Genomic DNA, 11,006 nt, shown 5'->3' with positions numbered 1-11,006 from the left:
GACAGACATTTGGGGGGGGGGGGAGAAATCGCTTTATCCTATGGACTATTTTCTCCCCTCTCTCCTAGCAATTGTCAAAAGTGGCCTTGGTTTGCAAGGCCACATAGCAGGAGAGACAGCCCACTGGAATGGCGAAGTGAATTAGGTCAGGGGTTTCAGGGTCACAGGGACCCCAGGGTCCTAGTACCACTAAGTTCAACTTCTATAACTTTCCTAAAATGAGGCATTCAGAGTCACTACAAACATCTTCACAAATTAAAATCTTTAATCCTTAATACCTTGGGGCCCAGGGTAGTAGTACATAGATTCCAAATGATCACATTATGAAGTTCAAACTCAAGGGGGGAAAAATACTTTTTTGGCCTCACTGGTTTGAATCATACTACTCTTCCGCTCCTGGGGGACAGGTGAGGGGTAGAGGAACACCTTGCTTATCGTCCTCAGTTCCAAATACGTTGCTGTGTTCCTTCTCACCCACAATCTGCATGTTAGACACAGCCTCTTACTTTTAGGGGAAGAAGCAGGACAAGGCTCATTTAGTAACTAGTTAAGTCATTAATAACTCTTCCTTTCCTGGCTCAGCATGTGATCCTGAATAGTTGCCACTGAGGAGCTCTAGTGACAATGTCCAATACTGCAGTGTATTGTGGTATCATACACCAATAAGCCCTCAGTAAGGGGAAGCCACAGCAAACTTGTGTGTCCCCCTTTTTCCACCCCCAGAAGCCAGGAACTGTCTGGAGAGCCCACTCTTCTTCGATTGCAGGGGTTAAAGTAGCCTCCAGCTGAGACATTCAGAGTTACCATTGCTCAGTCCACCTAGGACAGAGCCAGTATCCAATCTGACAAAAGGCCATTTGAAGGACAAGGTTCATGTTATCCTTGAAGATGCCTTACAATGTACTTTTAGCCCTTGTCACTTTTAGTTTGCATTAATGGCCTATAGGCTTACAGGGATTATAACAAAGAAAAGGGTACCAAAGCTTTTATTCTAGTTTAGCATTCATGCATGCATTAGCTAAAATATACATTTCCCTCCAATTCTTACATAGAAGTTCTTAGTGTCAATTTTTTAGATCTGGGCATCATTTCTTTTTATAAGGGAAATAATGGTAGCCATCATAACAAAAATGTAATAATTATATTGATGCTTCTATTTCTGCTAGAAAATGTCCCCAAACCTCCTATGGTTTCCAGATGACCCTAGCCTGACAGCTCAGTGCAATCACATGACTCCTCCTTTCCCCTCCTCAAGGTCATAAGAACATGAGGAATACCATCCTAGGTTAGACCCTTAATGCTTCTCTGATAGGGGTGTCAGAGGCTACTGTTCTGATATTACATCAAGAAAAATAAAGACATTCCCGGGCATCCCTTTACACCCAATTAGAACTTAATGTCCATGATCCCCTCAACTCTCTGAATAAACTGGCTTTTCACATACTGTTGGTGAGAAGCTTTTTAATTTCATTATTAAACATGAACTTCTTTCTGCTTGATCCAAAGCTCTTCTTCCCATAGATCTAGAAATCTATGGTTAGGCAAACGGGCGTTGATACCTTTCAATTTAATTATTTCAGCTTTCATCTTTCCATAGAGAAATGTGTTATTTTTGTAGTTTAAGCTCAGCAAAGAAACCTCTTGAAATCCACGGTTATTTTCCATATCCAGTAAATTTGCAGTCTTTTTATTTCTTGAGCTATAGTGGCCAGAACTGCATATATCCACGCAGGTGGGAATAAACCCTGTTGTTGTACAAGAGTAACCTAACACTTGCTCTCAGTTCCCAGCCTTCCCCAGCACGGCCTCCTACAATCTAAACAGACTTGTCCTTCATGTTTCTAGTGAAAGACATTTTTAAAAACTTACAAACCTTCAGACATCTACAGATAAAAATTTGAATGCCTATGTCTCATATTAATATATACTCCATTGAAATAACAACGTACTCTGTTTTAATTGTAATGTGAGATACAGAATAAATCTAACTATTGTAAGTTATTTTAAGGGACATTTAGAATTTTTACTTATTAAAACCAAGCAGCAGAATTTTCCAAAGTGTTAGACACTGTTGAGGCTTGAAGCCCAGCATAGTTTAATTTAATTGTCTTTAAGCTCTAGGATAAGTTTTGAGCATATTACAAAGTACCCTATGATCTCTGTTTTCTTGTTCAAGGCCCAGCACATCTGTTCCTGATTTCTTGTGCCAAGAAAGGTGACAGCAATCCATGTTGGGGAGGGGGAAGCATAGATTGGGATAATTCTCTATTGATGTATTCAAGCAGGGGAAAAAGTGAAGTTCCATCAGACAGGCACTGATGTGGCACAAACTCCCCTTCCACCCACCCCTTTCTCCAAGGCCACTGCCAACTCACCCTGCATTTCTCATGTTGATTATAAGTGAAGCTTTGACAAGGGGGCATTCTGGGTATCAGACAACCACATTATAATTCTACTGAAAAGTGTTCTTATTGTTTCTAAATTACTGGTTATAGTGAGCAACCCTGGTGACTTGGGAAGGGGGTGCATTTTGAACAAACACATTTAGCCTTAAAGCTGCTCTCCATGAATGGGAAAGAGTGACAGATAGAGATCATCAGTGTGCCTTAAAAGGCAAAGTGGCTTCTGCTTTGAAAGTGGACCAGTTAAGTTACTGAATTGCAATTAAAGAGCCCCTAGGGTACAAGTTGAGAATAACTGTGTGATACCCCAGCTGAGTTCCCACAATACAGGACACAGAGCACACGTTTACCACAGCCCACAAGCCAACAGAAGCTACCCCTTATTTTTCTATTACAAGTTCCTGACCTACAGGGTATGTGCTATATGGTACCAGTTGCCAGGGTCTCCTTTTTGGTAAGTGTCCTGGGAATTGTCTGTATTCTAAAGTAAAGACAATAAAAGAACTCGATCCCATCAATATTCACCTTATTCATCAGAGTGCCTTCCCAGAGACAGCTTGGTAAATGGTGTGCCACTCAGAGAATCAAGGATGTTAAGGTGGCATTGAGATTCTTCATCCTGTGGTGTTTCGTATGTCACATGCGTGCTGCAGAATAGCCCTGTCTTTCAAAGAGTCTATGTAATCAACACATCACTTATTTTCTTCAATTTACTTGGCTGGTTCCATGACCTTCTTTAATTCCTCCAAATCCTTGAATTCTGTTTATTGAAGTGCAGACGAAATCACAAAGACAAGTGATAGAGCTCAGAAACAGGGATGCTATCTGGAGCATAGCAGGTTCTGAATAAAAATGGATTAAAGAAGCAAAACCAGAATGTAGTCCACTGTGGGTACCATTCCCAGCAGGTCTGGCCTTGCCCCCCGAAGAAGACCAAAATGTCAGTTTCACTACACTATTGTGGTTGCTATTGTAATTGGAGAGGATAATAGCTAGTTTTTTGGGTTTTTTTTTTTTTTTTTTGGTTTCAAACAACTGATTTATGATGCAAAACTGCTGAATATTTCTGGTAAGGGAATGTATTGTTCTTTTTGTTGTTGTTTCTCTCTAAAATCAAGACCTTGAATATTTGACTGGAAATATTGTAGTCCATCTTGCATGCTAGATAGTGTTGCTGTTTCATTCACCATGAAAAGCAGGAGCAGCTCGCTCTTTGGTCTTCATTCTCCCTACTGTGCTTCCCTATCCCTCTGGCCTGTCTGTCCTTCTATAACCTGAAAAAGTCATGTAACTCAACTTTTTGTCACATGGGTATTATGGATGAGAAAGAGCTTGTTCATTTATTCTGAACACGAAGAGCCCTCAATCGGCTGTTTTGAATTAAGAGTTGTTTTTCTTTCATGTTTTAGAGATCAGAGCATTGGGAATTACATATGTACCGACTTAAAGAGATAAGGAATACTTGCAAATGTTGGTAAGAGGTCACTATGTCACATGTGTATGTGTATGTTGGGAATGGGACAGAAACAAGCAGGGAAAAGTACAGAACTTAGAGAAGAAGAAAGGAACTAATATTAAGACAAATAGAAGGTTGCTTATGAGGGATGAATGCATATGTGTGAAGACTGGAGTAGAGACAGCTTCAGAAACCACAGCCACCCCTGCCTGTCTTCAAGGCCCTAGGTGGGCCTCATTTAAAGGTCTGTTTGGCTTGTTAAGTGAGATGGGAAGGCTGCTGTGGAGTCGTGGGAATCCCCCTGAGTCTGGCACTAGAAATCAGCTTCTGGTCTTAGTACTCCCACCAGCCAGCTGGGTGAACTCTCGGGTCTTTGGGGGTTTTCATTTCTTCTGGAAACTGAAAATCTGGGCCTAAATAATGTCAGAAGAGCTCACTTAGCTGTAAGAATCTAAGAGCTTCTGTATTTCTTGGCTGCTTTGAAGAGGCTGCAAAGCCAAAGAGAGAAAGAGCCTCCTGGCAGCTGGAGTTAAATAGGCTGCAGTTGGACACTGATTCCAAGATCTGAACATCAACAGGCTGAGGTGCAGGGGGGTGGGGTGGGGGACATCGTGCTCTTATGACTATATCAGAAGCATGGGACAAAAACAAAAGACACTGCTTACAGATTACTGTATGCATACGCATGTCTATGCCATAAACCTTAAGTCCTATTAATCTCTCTTTATTTTTTGTATTGGGGATTGAACCCAGAGGACTTAATAACTGAGCCACATCCCCAGCCCTTTTTAAAGTATGATTTCTAGAGACAGGGTCTCTCTGAGTTGCTTAGGGCCTCATTAAGTTGATGAGGCTGGCTTTTTGAACTTGCCATCCTCCTGCCTCAGCCTTCCGAGCCGCTGGGATTATAGGTGTGCACCACTGTGCCTGGCATTAAGTCCTATTAATTTAAAAAGAACATTTTCAGAGAAATTAAAGTCAGGAAGCAGTGTGTGGAGAGAGGATATGCTCGCATTTCCCATGTTGTCCATGTCATTACGGTTGGCTGATCTCAGCTTTCCCATCTATACAACAGAGACACTGTGTCCTTGGTGCCTTGTGAGAATTACACTGCATATTCAAAATGCTTACTTGCCATGTGCAGTGGCTCATACCTGTAATCCCAGTGGCTCCGGAACCTGAGGCAGGTGGATTGCAAGTTCAAAGCCAGCCTCAGCAAAAGCCAGGTTCTAAGCAACTCAGGGAGACCCTGTCTCTGAATAAAATATAAAATAGGGCTGGGGATGTGGTTCAGGGTTGAGCGCCCCTGAGTTCAATCCCCTGTACCAAAAAAAAAAAAAATGCTTACTAAAATATGCAGTTTACAGACATAAGTAATGCCCAATCATTACAGCCATACTTATCATTAAAGTCAAAGCATTCCCTATAAAGCTTGGAGGTCCCAGAAGAGAATGGCCCTCCCTAAACCATTTTGGATGCCACAGGCTCTGATAACTCAACTGGAGGCATTTGCAAACTGTTATGCAGGAACTCAGAGTCTTCATAAACCATGCCCTTTTCACCTAAGACAACAAAATTTGTTCACAAGAACAAAGAACTGGAATGTCAGCACCCACATTTTACAGTTGAGAAACGGGGGGTCTCTGATGAAATTAAATGGCATGACTAAAGTCACACAGCCAGCCAGCAGAACCCAGGTTACATTCCTGGAATCCTGTTGCTCAACCTGTTTTTTTGTTCTATTGTTCAGTTTTAAAAAATTCTCCCCCACTTATTTTAGCTAAACCTAGTAACCTTAGGAGAGTTACCCTTATACCTAGTGATAATTAACATCCCAGGTCCTTGATATAAATTACTGACAATGTTTTGAGAAAAGAATAGACAATGGAATACAAAATCAAAAAAAGAGCTTCACAGCTTTTTCTGCACAGTGTCTCTCCTGGTGAATACCACCTAAGATGTCTGGATGTTGATGGTGGTGGGCCGGGGAGGGAGCACTGGAGATCTGTTTATTCAGCAATTACCAGTGGATAAGTAAATTCTTTCCAAAATTTCACTTTGGGGCCAAGATTTATCTAAATATGTCACTGTTTAGACCACTAAAAAAAATATGGTATAAAACTTCTGATTCTCATTTCACAATATGTTAATCTTTCTTTATTTATTCCTCCCAAATGTTTTTAAAACAATCTTTCTCTGGGACAATTGGATCTTGTGTATCCTGTCAAATTTTAGTAGAAAGCAAATTTTTATAACCAAATTATAAAGCTTTCAACACTGAGGCTTATTTATGATGGAAACATTGACAGAATGTTAACTGTGGTGGCTTCAATGATACATGCTCCAGTGAGGTAGAATTTCCCCAAATTGAGCAAATGCTAAAATTATTTAGCATCTATTTGAATGCCCTTTCCTTGACATTGTACACCATCCCCTATTGCAAGGGTATCTGCTTTATTTTTGGAAATAAATTTTTTAGATTTGACATTAACATTATGCATCACTTAGATAAACAACCTTCACTTTACAGACTTTTGAAACTGTAAAACTTGTTCTAGTTTCCCCGGTAATTAGTTTAAAAGCAAGACATGACAGAGTGGTATCCTTCAGCCTTTTGATGTTTTATCTTAAATTCAACTTGCATTGACTATGATTAAATCTTCCAGAAAAAAAAAAATAACATTTCACTTCTACCTCTGAACCACAATTGGGAGGGGAAGGGAAAACAAATTCAACCCTTCTTTTTAAAAATCAGTATCTGAGTTCAAACAAGGGTTGCTATGAATAAAATTTCTCTAAGAGGCCAAACAAGTTTTTGCCCAATTGTATAGCAAGAAAAATTTCTACTGTAGTCTTCTCTTTCTAAAGTCTTAACAGGCTCCAACAGAGCCATGTCAAAGTTGATAATGAAATCTAGTATGTAAGTGTACACACACACACAAACTGAGAAACTGAGGCACTGATGAACATAGCCAACGCTGTATAAAGCCATTTTCAGCCCACCGACTTGATGGCAGGAATTTCTGCTCTCAGATTAACACGCCGGCTCTAAGTGGTTAATCAGACAAGGATTCCATTAGGGTCTGGAATTGTTCATGTGCTTTGTGGCAGCCGCAAACCCCTGGACTGGTGTGGAATGAAAATGACTAGGACACGAAAGAGTGACTTGGAAGAAACAGAAAAGCACGTCCAGCTGCAAGCTCCCAACTCAGGTGGACCCCAGGAGACCCCAGTTCAAGACCAGTTAATGTGTATGCGAATGTTTTTGAGAGCTTTTTCCTCTTTGACTTGGTGAAAATGATGTTGATACAGAATGCATGGAAAAGGGAAAGTAGAAAGAAACATTGAACATCTGCCTGTCAGGAGAAGAGCAGAAACAGTAGCAGCCCGAGATGGCTGAAATCAGAGAAAGGAAATGAAATAAGAGGGGAAAGTGAAACTCACCATTTCAGCTCCTTCTCCTGAGCTGATAGTCACCAAAAAAAAAAAAAAAGGGGGGGGCAAAGGGAGAAAAGAATGAAATAGGAACTCCTCTGAATTCTAGGGGGTTTCACAAACTGAGAGGTGTCATCACTTTGGTACAGTAATGGTTTCTTATTACAAATATAGTCCTTCAATCTCAGCTACAAACCCATCTCGTTTATCAAATAATTTCCACGGAAAGAGATGAAAGAATAATTGAGAAGGAAAACGAAACATCTTTGATGTGCTCCTTTATCAGAAATGTGTGTCAAAGGTCAAAAAAGCAGTGCTCCCTCGCCTCTTAAACATGTCATTGTCATAATATAAAAACTGACTTACTAACTTAGATTATTTGGAGAGTTAAGTGCTTGTGTTATTGCAAATTAAACTAATTAGTATCATTTCCTGACAGCTGCAGTGAGTGTTAGCAATTCCATGATTTTCCTTCAGCCGTTCGTAAGGGATGCACAGAGGGGAGACAGCTTTATGATTTAATGGAATGGGATTGGCTTGTCATATGAAGGGTGCTTCATTCTGCTCCCAGTAGAGAACAGCTCTCATCCCCATCCCTTCCCAGTCCATCCAGGATTGTTGTAAGCATGCAAATGTGAAGTGTCAGTGGTTTCTCAAAGAGCCACGAGATGGAAATACATCGGAATGCGTCTGTAATAGTTCCCTTTTGGAATGACTGAGATTATGCACTCCATCCTTTGAACCAAAATTGTAGCTGCCCATAAAACATGCTGGAACTAATTTCCTGCCACAGCTAGCTTAATTGTTATAAAACAGCCTTATAAAGACGCCCCGACTAGAGCTTCCGGCATCTGTGAGTGAACAGTCAAAACAAAAGGTTACGTATTTCATCAGCTTTTCTCTGGAGCCAATGAGCTTCTAACTCTGAATGACTGTCCAAGTACAGTGACCTCAGGTGCATCAGTGAACACAGGAAAACTTCCTTAACACCTTCATCCTATGGGACACCAAAGTTAAGGAATTATTCAGACTGGAAACTCAGTCATATCTGATCCTCATGAGTTTCTACCTAGATTAAAGAAGTGACACATTTCCTTAAAGAGAATTGTGAAAAAGAAAAGGAGGAGGGCAAGATACAGTGAAATTATAAACCAACAAAAATAAAACTAAAAATAAGAAAACCAAGGACTTATAAGAACCATGTGGTAAGGGGTTAGGTCAGAATGGACTCTTGTACCTCATTCTTGATTTTGCTCTTGATTTCTACTAATATCGATTTTTCAGCCCATATTTAATAAAAAGTAGAGGATCCAAGAGCGTCTTTGGGACTATTTCAGGTGAACTGGTTAAGAAGTAAAAGAGGGAGCTAAGAGCAATGAGAAAGATGGAGGAGCCCTTTTCTGCCCCAGTGTAAATAAATAGTTTAGTCTATAAAGAATTGACCTCTTATAAATGAGTCAACACTTTTCAACTAGAGTCCAAGAGCTATTTATTGTGTTTTTTTGTTTGTTTATTTGTTTGTTCATTTTGTTCTACTGTTAGAGGAGGGGAGTACTTTCTTCCTGGGACAAACAGAAGGATATGCTAGGAAGGAGCAGGAGGACTGGAATCTATACTTCCCCATCTACATAGTACAGTCACCAATTAAAGCGGAATCTCTGAGAAGGTGTCATGTGTCTTTTGAAAACCCCATGATGATTGTGATGTGCAGCTTGGTTAAGAACCACTGAGATATAGGGATTAGGGTCAGCCAGTCTGGAGAAGAGCCAAATGGCAAGGTGGTGTACAGGAAGGCTCTTTTAAAATCTCCAAATGGATATTGAAAGGCAGGGAGAGAAATAGAAACGTACACATTCTTGATCTTGGCAACTCTTCCTACAAGAGAGTACTCTGCATGTGTACACATAGGTGAGTACCAGGATACTGGTGGTATTATTGTTTGAAATAGCAAAATATTATATAAAACCTTAAGAGGCAATTGTTTAAATAAATTGCATATCGGTGCTCAATGAAAATCAACACAGATTTTAAAATGAATGAGGTAGACCTGTAGTTGCTAATGTGGACCAACCTTAAGATAAATTATTAACTTTAAAAAGCAAAAGAGAAAACCATATATATGGTATATTACCATTTTTTTGTAAAAAGAAAAAAGGAGGATATATGTGTTTGCATAATCATAGACTATCTATGGAAAGATACAGAAAAATCTGGTAACCATAGTTGCCGTAGTTATCACTGGGGAGAGGATTTGAGCAACTGGGATTCAGAAGAAGGAGGGAGACTTTTCACCATATGCTCTTTCGTACTGCTTGAATTTTTTTTTTTCAATGTGCGGGGTAAAGATATTGCCTCCAACAACAATTGATTTTTAAAATTAAGTCTCTGAAGGGAAGATACATTCTAGTACTTTAATTCTTCTAGAAGAGTATGTGGTTATCACAGATGCACAGTTGCATACCTAAAAATCATACTTTGAAAAATTGTAATTTTTTTTTACACTAAACAAACTTGATATTGCTGTGGGCTTAATACTTTCTTAGTGAAATCCATTAAAATCATTAACTTTTACTGTTAATATTTATCTAATTTGATCTATTACAATAAAACTATTGCTTAGCAAGCCTCTATTAGAAGCAGATTGTTTCAGTGGTACTGTGAGAACACAAGGTGAATATTCTCACTATGGTACTGGGACGTGATGGGGGGTTTTCTTGACTTTATTGGAAGACAGAATGATGCCAGAATGAGTGGAAAAGAAAAATAATGATACAGACTTCAGCTGTGGACACTGTATATCTAACAAAACTTTCATTTGTCTATAGGAAAATGAAGTCAAAAATATGAAGCAAATTTTTGAAAATTAGAAGTTTATTTGGTTTAAATGTCTGTCTATGCTAGTAGGACAGTCTATATGTTATGTTATTATGTTTTTCTTTTATGAAATAATCTAATAATAAATAGTTATTGTCACTCTTTATTTTTCAAAGTCTTTATTTAGTATAACAAAACTTTGGTAAAACCTAAATTGAGCCTTCAAATTTTACTATCCATGTAAATAAGAGTTGTGTAATCCTGACAGGCCAAAGCTTGTGGAGATATCAGAATAAAATAATGAAGGAAAAAAGATTTTCTGTGAATTGGCGCTTTTTTTTATAAGTCTGTTGATTTTCTATCGATTGACCCACATAAGAAATTATTTTTAAAGTATACGAAAATAAGCATTTGTGGGCATATATTTTCAACACAGAATTTCTTTTTAAAAGAATTATCTAGAACTTATCTAACAAAAAGTCACATAAATGGTAACTCTTTTCTAGAACAATTTTAAGAAGATTAAAAATGAAGACTTACACCACCAGCTAAAGTGCAGTGAGAAAAAAAAATTATATTTTATGTTTGATTGAAGTCATACAGTAATATTGGCTACTTTAATTCTTAGCATCCACTTATACCCTTAATGCTATGAAGGTCTGTTCATTATTACAAAAAAATTACACACACACACACACACACACACGGTATTACGTCAGTTTCAATTTGTAGAAAATTGATTTTTTTAGTTTTCCAAGTTCTTTGGCACATCGTAAATTTGTATGGCTACTTTGAAGGGAATATGTAATCAAAGGGATAACCCAGAACTGTAGGAATTGAATGGACTACTGAAATTCAGTTGAATTTAGGAAGTATCTATTATGTGTATATTATATGTC

Source organism: Marmota marmota, unplaced genomic scaffold (genome assembly GCF_001458135.2).
Source record: "Marmota marmota marmota unplaced genomic scaffold, marMar, whole genome shotgun sequence".
Lineage (NCBI taxonomy): Eukaryota > Metazoa > Chordata > Mammalia > Rodentia > Sciuridae > Marmota > Marmota marmota.
The sequence above is the reverse complement of the archived record's forward strand: the minus strand, read 5'-3'. Positions refer to the sequence as shown.